Source organism: Lathyrus oleraceus, chromosome 5 (genome assembly GCF_024323335.1).
Source record: "Lathyrus oleraceus cultivar Zhongwan6 chromosome 5, CAAS_Psat_ZW6_1.0, whole genome shotgun sequence".
NCBI classification, from domain to species: Eukaryota; Viridiplantae; Streptophyta; class Magnoliopsida; order Fabales; family Fabaceae; genus Lathyrus; species Lathyrus oleraceus.
Window position 1 is genome coordinate 622420195 of NC_066583.1, and position 9061 is coordinate 622429255.

Sequence of the window (9061 nt, forward strand, 5' to 3'; positions counted from 1 at the left end):
GATTTACGTAGTAACCTTAGATAACGGTATATCGATTCATAAGTCCCTGTGGGATCGATATCTTTTAAAACTACGCGATAGAACTGTGCACTTGCAGTTTGTATCCCAAATTCGACTCATAAAGTCGCGATCAGTAGTAATCGCTATTTCTATTTTATGCACGCATTTTTGGTAAACATCGATCATATCCAAATGCATATATTAATTCGAATTAAATCAATGGACGTTTATGCAAACAAAACAGAGAAAGTAAAACAAGAGCATTTTTTTTTAAACTAAAATTATATTGATTTCGAAAGAGGGCCTATAAACAGGCAATTTGTGTACAAGGAGACAAAAATCCTAGTAAGAGGAAATTGTCAAGAAAACAAAGAGAAAGCTATGCCGAAAACGTCCTATTGACTTTAATTCCACTACTGCCATTATGTCTTCAAGCCTCTCATCTCCTGCTGTCGGATAGAAGTGATTAGCTTGTTCAGTCCTTTGAACTTGGATGAAGTTGTCTGAGAACGGGACATAGTCATACGCTTTGATCCCTAATTTTTGCCTGGACCGCCTTTTCAGGTTTTCAATCCACCAGGATACCCCTTTTTGCCCAAGCCGCCTTTTCAAGTTTTCGACTTGCCGGGTGTACATTTTTTTATGTTTATCCCTAAATTTTGCCCGAACCCTTTTGGTTCGCCGGGATGCCCTTACTTTTGCCTAGATACGTCGACCTAGCGGGCCTCTTTTATGCGTAGTATTTTTTGACTATGTCTGCGTTCACGGGATGCGGGAAGTCTTCGCCGTCCATTGTAGCTAGTATCATGGCTCCACCAGAGAATATCTTCTTAACTACAAACGGCCCTTCGTACGTGGGAATCCATTTGCCTCTGGGATCACCTTGTGGTAGAGTGATGCGCTTTACCACCAAGTCGCCAATTTGATACACCTGTCTCTTGACTCTTTTGTTAGATGCCTGGGTCATGCGTTTCTGATATATCTGTCCATGACAAACAGCCGCAAGTCTCTTCTCATCAATCAAGTTTATCTGGTCGAGTCGAGTCTGAATCCATTCATCTTCATCTAAGCCCGCCTCTTTTATGATTCTTAGAGAGGGAATCTGGACTTCCACTTGTAAAACGGCTTCCATTCCGTAGACTAAAGAGAAAGGAGTTGCTCCTGTCGACGTGCGTACTGAAGTGCGATAACCGTGAAGAGCAAACGGTAACATCTCATGCCAGTCTTTGTACGTCACCGTCATCTTTTGTATGATCCTCTTGATATTCTTATTAGCAGCCTCCACGGCACCGTTCATCTTTGGCCGGTACGGAGAAGAGTTATGGTGTTTTATTTTGAACTGCGTGCAGAGTTCAGTAATCATCTTGTTGTTCAAATTAGTACCATTGTCAGTAATAATTCTTTCAGGGATGCCATATCGACAAATGAGATTATTCTTGATGAATCGTGCCACCACATTCTTGGTGACAGAAGCGAATGAGGCGGCCTCTACCCACTTTGTAAAGTAATCAATAGCAGCAAGGATGAAACGATGCCCGTTAGAAGCAGTAGGTTTAATCTCTCCAATCATATCAATGCCCCACATTGCAAAGGGCCAAGGTGTTGTCAACACGTTCAATGGAGCAGGAGGCACATGTACTTTATCCGCATATATCTGGCACTTGTGACAGGTTCTGGAGTGATGATGGCAATCAGCTTCCATGGTAGACCAATAATACCCTGATCTCAGAATCTTCTTGGCCATCGTATGCCCACTAGAATGAGTCCCAAAAATACCATCATGCATGTCTTCCATAATCTTTTCTGCTTCCTTTTTATCCACACAGCAAAGCAAAGTCGAATCGTGGTTACGTTTGTATAATACTCCATTACTCAGAAAGAACTTAGCAGAGAACTTCCTCAGGAATTTTTTGTCATTGATGGATGCCCCTTCAGGGTATTCCTGAGCTTCTAAATATCTTTTTACTTCGTGGAACCAAGGTTTTTCCCGTACTCCCTCAGTGTTAAGTTCATAACAGTATGTCGGTTCATCTAGTCGCTCAATGGTGATCCTGGGAGCTTCATTGTCCCATCTGACTCTGAACATAGATGACATGGTAGCTAATGCGTCTGCCAACTGATTCTCTTCTCGTGGAATGTGTTCGAATGTAATCTCTTCGAAGTATGGGATTAATGTTAACACCCGCTCTCGATAAGGGATGAGATTCAGATGTTTAGTGTCCCATTCTCCTTTGATCTGACTGATTACTAATGTTGAGTCTCCGTACACACTCAAAAACTTGACCCGCCGGTCTATAGCAGCATTGAGTCCCAAAATACATGCTTCATACTCAGCCATATTATTGGTACAATGAAAACATAATCTAGCAGTGAAAGGCGTATGGTAACCCTCGGGAGAAATGATTACCACACCAACACCATTGCCCAATGCATTAGAAGATCCATCAAAAACCATAGTCCATCGGGATCCCGGTGCGGGTCCTTCATCCGGTCCATGTTCTTCATGATTGGTAACAAACATGACATCTTCATCTGGAAACTCAAAATTCATAGATTGGTAATCATCCACCGCTTGATGAGCCAAATGATCAGCTAGCACGCTTCCTTTGATTGCTTTCTGAGTAGTATACTGGATGTCATACTCTGTTAAGATCATCTGCCATCTTGCTATTCTTCCGGAGAGAGCGGGTTTCTCAAATATGTATTTGATAGGATCCATCTTAGAAATCAATAAAGTGGTGTGATTCAACATATACTGTCTCAGTCGGCGAGCAGCCCAGGCCAAAGCACAACAAGTTTTCTCGAGCAGTGAGTATCTTGTTTCACAGTCGGTAAACTTTTTGCTAAGGTAGTATATGGCATGCTCTTTTCGACCAGACTCGTCATGTTGTCCCAACACGCACCCCATTGAATTTTCTAACACGGTTAAATACATGATTAGAGGTCTTCCTTCAACTGGTGGCATCAGAATTGGAGGTTCTTGAAGATACTTCTTGATTTTGTCAAAAGCTTCTTGACATTCCTCATTCCATATCATCTCTTGATTTTTCCTCAGTAGCTTGAAGAGGGGTTTGCAGGTGGCGGTCAAATGGGAGATAAATCGGGCAATATAATTCAAACGTCCCAAGAAACCTCTGACCTCTTTATCTGTACGGGGAACTGGCATTTCTTGAATAGCCCTCACCTTAGCTGGGTCAACCTCGATTCCTCTGCCACTGACAATAAATCCCAAGAGTTTACCGGATCTTACTCCAAAGGTGCATTTGTTCGGGTTCAATCTCAACTTGTATTTCTTCAACCTCTCGAACAGTTTGTATAAATGATCGAGATGTTCCTCCTCAGTATGAGATCTGGATATCATGTCATCCACATATACTTCTATTTCATGATGGATCATATCATGGAACAAAACCACCATAGCACGCTGGTACGTTGCCCCTGCATTCTTTAAACCAAATGGCATTACTTTATAACAGAACGTGCCCCATTGCGTCACAAACGTAGTTTTCTCCATGTCCTCAGGCGCCATCTTAATCTGGTTGTAACCTGAGAATCCATCCATGAATGAGAACACCTTGTGTTAAGCGGTGTTATCTACCAGAACATCAATGTGCGGGAGTGGAAAGTCATCCTTGGGACTCGCTTTATTCAGGTCTCGGTAATCTACACACATTCGCACCTTACCATCCTTCTTTGGCACTGGTACCACATTAGCAACCCATTGAGGATAAGAAGTAACAGCCAGAAAACCTGCATCAAATTGTTTCATCACCTAGGCTTTGATTTTCTCAGACATTTCAGGACGCATGCGACGAACCTTTTGCTTAACAGGACGACATTCTTCCCTCGTTGGCAGTCGATGCACTACTATATCGGTATCCAGTCCTGGCATGTCATCATAAGACCAAGCAAAAATCTCTACATAGTCATGTAACATCTGAATCAACCTTCTTTTGACACTGTTTTCCAAGCCTGCTCCTATTTTGACTTCTTTCTTGTCTACTTCGGTACCCAGATTTACAATCTCAACTGACTCCTCGTGCGGCTGTATAGTCCTCTCTTCCTGCAGTAACAGTCTGGCAAGTTCTCCAGGTACTTCACAATCTTCCTCACTTCCATCCTCGGCTTGGTAGATCGGATTTTCAAAGTCATAATGAACAGTAGTAGAACTATTGTCAACAGGATCCAGAGTGGGTATGGATCTGCAATTCGTTACGCGAGTGTGTGTAAGAAAACATAGCTCGTTTGGAAGATGACAGAAAAGACAAAGAGCGCAATATTTGAATGCAAAAAGTCCATTGATTTATTGAATATGAATATGCTTATGAAAATGACAAACCCTTAACCAATTAGCTATTGTGCCCCGGGCATAGACACAACGCTTGGAGAAGTTCAATTGTAAAAAAAACAAAAATTTGCAACACTAAAATAGACAATAACAATTACTCCTGATTAAAGGAAATCGGGATAGTGTCTTCAGCCTTCCAATTATTGAGTCCATCACCAATTGTTGGGAAAATCCAGCTATCCAGGTTGCAATCGCTGTCAGCATCTTCTACAGCATTAATTTGACTCTTGTCAGAGCTGAACCCCAGGCCAAATTTGTCAGACTTGTACGGTACGTCGATCAATTGACCCCAGCCAGTACGGCCACCATCTTCAACCACGACTTGAGCGTCCTTCAGAGAAATCATAGCAGGAGGAGCACGAATAACCTTGGGTACACAGGAAGTTGGCTTAAGGACAGGATTGGTCGGAGGAACTACTTCAAATGACTGACAAGGAGTCTCAATGAATTCACCATCCATCTCGACGTATCTGAAGGTATGCACACTACTGACAATGTACTCTTCTTCTCCACACACGGTGACAATTTTGCCCTTTGTGGGATACCTCAACTTTTGATGGAGAGACGAGGCTACAGCGCCTGCCCCATGAATCCAAGGGCGTCCCAGTAAGCAGGAATAGGCAGGACGAATGTTCATTACATGGAAGGTAGTATTAAAGACTTGAGGCCCTATCTTGATAGGGAGGACTACTTCGCCATGGACAACACTCTTCGCACCATCGTAAGCACGTACCACAATGTCACTAGGTTTCAGTTCGATGCTTTTACAGTCCAGCTTATCCAGCACAGCTGTTGGCAGCACATTCAAGGAAGAGCCATTATCGATCAACACATGAGACAAAGTGATTCCCCTACACTCAATGGAGATATGCAGGGCTTTATTGTGATTCTTTCCCGCTGGTGTCAGGTCAGCATCGAAAAAGCCTAGGCCATTGTCAACAGCCAAGTGAGCAACATAATTTTCGAACTGATCGACAGATGTTTCCTGAGGCACATGGGCAGTCTTCAAGAATTTTATCAAAGCATTGGCATGAGGTTCAGAAGATAACAGCAAGGATAACATCGAGATCTTAGACGGGGTATGCCCCAACAGTTCTACAACATCAAAATCACTCTTGCGAATGATTTTCAACACTTCTTCCATTTCTTGTTTGGCAACATCTTCGGGAGTAACTTCGACCGGTGTCTCTGACTGAGAAGGATTGACTGGTTCCTTTCCTCGAGTTTCAAGGACAGGAGGTGAGATTTCTGGAGAGAAGATCCTTCCACTTCAAGTAATTTTACTAGTCCCAACGATGCCATTAGGGTTAGTAGAATTGTCAATTTGCTTTACGCCATGGACGTAAACATCACCGCCATAATTCCACGGAATAGCTTTGCTTGAGGAATACGGGATCGGGCCAGGTGCAGTGATGATTAGGGGAGCAACCCTGGGCTCAGCAGTAACCTTCACAGGCGCCCTGGTAGCGGTAATCTTCACTGGAACTTTGGACCTAGCAATCACAGATATTTCTTCAATAGGGTTTTCCGCCTTAGGAATCCTTTCGAAGAGAACTGTACGATCGTCCATCAGCCGTTGAATACCATTCTTCAATTCCCAACAATCATCTGGTTGGAATATACAGAGATTGCAATCTTCAGCACAACCTGGAAATAAACCAGCTTGCAATAAATTCCTCTTTATGATCGGGAGAGGAGATGTTAAGTCTGCCACATTGGAAATGTGAGAATCGTCATCCATAGCATTAACAGTCTTGTCATGGTTAGGCATAGGAGCAGTGATGACATTAGGAGTCTCCGGCGGCTCGAACTCAATTTCTCCAGCTTCGATCATATCCTGAATCTTATTCTTCAATGACCAGCAATCGTTTGTATCATGCCCGGGGCTATCGGAGTGATATGCACACCTGGCATTAGGGTTATAACGAGAAGAAGTAGTGTTGGGATTCGTAGGAGGATCTCTGAGGGTGATCAAATTTGCCTTTAGCATTCCCTGCAGTGCCTGTGCCAAGGTCATATTGATCCTGGTAAACTGCCTTCTTGGCCTGTCTTGTTTGGGTTGGAAGTTTTGAGATGGTGGTGCTGCAATCGTAACTGCTCCGATGTCATGGTCACGGTTTTTCTTGTTACGACCCTTTTGACCGTACACAGCATTTGATTCATTCCTCCCCTGATAGGACCTTTTGGTGCTTGCAGAGGCAGTCGCCTGTATCTTTCCACTTCGGATGCCGCTTTCAACACGTTCACCTGTCAATATAAGTTCAGTGAAACCTGATGAAGAACTTCCCAGTAGATGGCTGTAGAATGGGCCGGTCAGTGTGCCCATGAACATATCCACCAATTCTCTGTCAGTCATAGGGGGTTTGACTCTGCCAGCCAAATCTCTCCACTTTTGAGCATATTCTTTAAAGCTTTCTTTAGATCCCATAGTCATATTCTACAGCTGTAGCCGGGTAGGCGCTAGTTCAGAGTTATACTGGTACTGTTTATAGAAAGCTGTTGCTAAATCAGTCCAGGTGCGGATGTCAGAGCTCTCGAGCTGATAATACCATTCCAACTGTGTGCCAGACAGGCTCTCTTGGAAGAAATGGATCCATAGCTTCCTGTCAGTGGTATGCGGCTGAATCTTTCTCACATAAGCTCTCAGATGCATCTGAGGACAAGACGCACCATCGTACTTAGTGAAAGTGGGGATTTTGAATTTGCGAGGAATGGTCACATCGGAGACCAGACCCAAACTTTCGAAATCCAGACCGGGCGCCTTCTGACCCTCCAAAGCTAGCATACGTTCTTCCAGCAACTTGTACTTATCATCTCTTGGAGAGTACTGTTCATTTTCATAATCTTCATCGTCATCCTCAGGGTTGGAGAAATCAGCATTCTCTTCCTCTGAATCATTCTCCGCCCCCTCTTCTGGACCATTCGGGATTCCAAACTTGACTCCTGCGGCCTGTCCTTTACGCCTTCTTCCCGGGTTAATGAAACTCACAGCTTTCTTGTCTTTCTTCTTTTCGAGCAAAAGAGCCTTCAGTTCCTCCTGCCCCTTGGATAAGCTTAGCATCATCTCCTTGAATTGAGCATTCTGAGTCTGGAGATCTTTGACAGTTTGTTCGAGATCCATTTTTCTGTTTGTAATCGAATTGTGAGAACATTGAACTTGTAAAATACCTGTTATGCAGTGTTATGTTATGTTATGCAATGCATGTAATGTTTTCAAGGACTTTTGGAATTTAACTTTGCGTAAATCACCAACAAGAGAGAAATGTTTATTGCTAATTTCTTTGATCAATGTTCATTATAAAAGGAATAATAATAAAAATACAATGAAAGCTCAAGTCTCCCAGGGGCGACTTCTTTTTGGGCGAAGATACACATTGAGTCTTCGTTCCTCATTAAGCTGACTGGTAAGTTCTAACACTTTCTTCCTTTCTGCGACGAACTGAGTCTCGAAAGTATCCCTTTCTTCTCTCAACTGGATCCAGGATCTCTTTAGTTCCTCAACGTTGGTAGGCATATCTGGATAAGGAATGATCTGAGGAGCACCTCCTTCAGCTTCAGGTTCGACAATCTGAGGTCCGATTGCAAGATATGGCATGACAAGTTCACGAGCTCTGGCGCGTACCCATCTGAGATAAGGTTCCATAGGAATAGAATTTTTCTGTCCTAACGTACCTCTCTTCACCATGCCCCAAGCTCGTACAAATCTTTGACGGAGGCCTTGGGAATCATTGTCATAATCGAACATGATGCCTTCGATGATCATTTCATGTGGACCATCTCTTCGAGCACAACCAAACTGTCGCAGAGCTAAAGCAGGATTATAAGTAATACCTCCTCTTATTCCTAGGAGTGGTACATTAGGGAACTCGCCACAACGGTCAATGATGGTAACATTTTCCTTGAACTGAGGACACCAACAGATGTCTGGGTGGGAGAGCGACATTATCCTTTGAGACCATTTCAAATTCTGCTCGTTCTTCAAGACTGATTGAGGAAGGTGCGAAATAAACCACCTAGACAACAAAGGTATGCAGCACATGAGAGTCCCTTGCTTCTTCATGGTACGAGTGTGGAGGGAATGCAAAATGTCTCCCAGCAAGGTAGGTACAGGGTTATGAGTGAGAAATATCTTAATAGCATTCATGTCTATGAATTGGTCTGGATTAGGGAATAACACCAAGCCATAGATTAGCAATGCCAGGATGTCTTCGAAAGCACGGACATTCATAACTTTTAAGAATTCTCGGGCCTTATTTGTCAGGAATTTGGCAAGTAAACCCTTAACTCCACTCCTTGTTACCCAATTAGCTTCAATGTCGGACTTCGTCATGTGTAAAGCTGCGGCAACTTCTTCAGACTTCGGAACCTTTTCTAAACCACTGAAAGGTATTTGATCAAGGATAGGTATCCCAAGCAGTCTGGAGAATTCTTCCAGTGTAGGTACCAACTGATAATCTGGGAATGTGAAGCAATGATGTTTAGGGTCGAAGAACTGGAATAAAACTCTCATCATATCTTCTTTGAACCCAGTGGTAACTAAATTGAGAAGAGAACCATGTCTCTTGATGAACTGCGCATGATCGGAAAGTTCTGACACTAAGTTCTTGAGTTGAGGAGAGATTGCTACAAGATTAATCCGGATAGTCTTCCTGGGAGCCATAGCCTTACAAAACAGAGCAAAGTTAAATCCCTAAGTCCTTGAAATGATGTTAT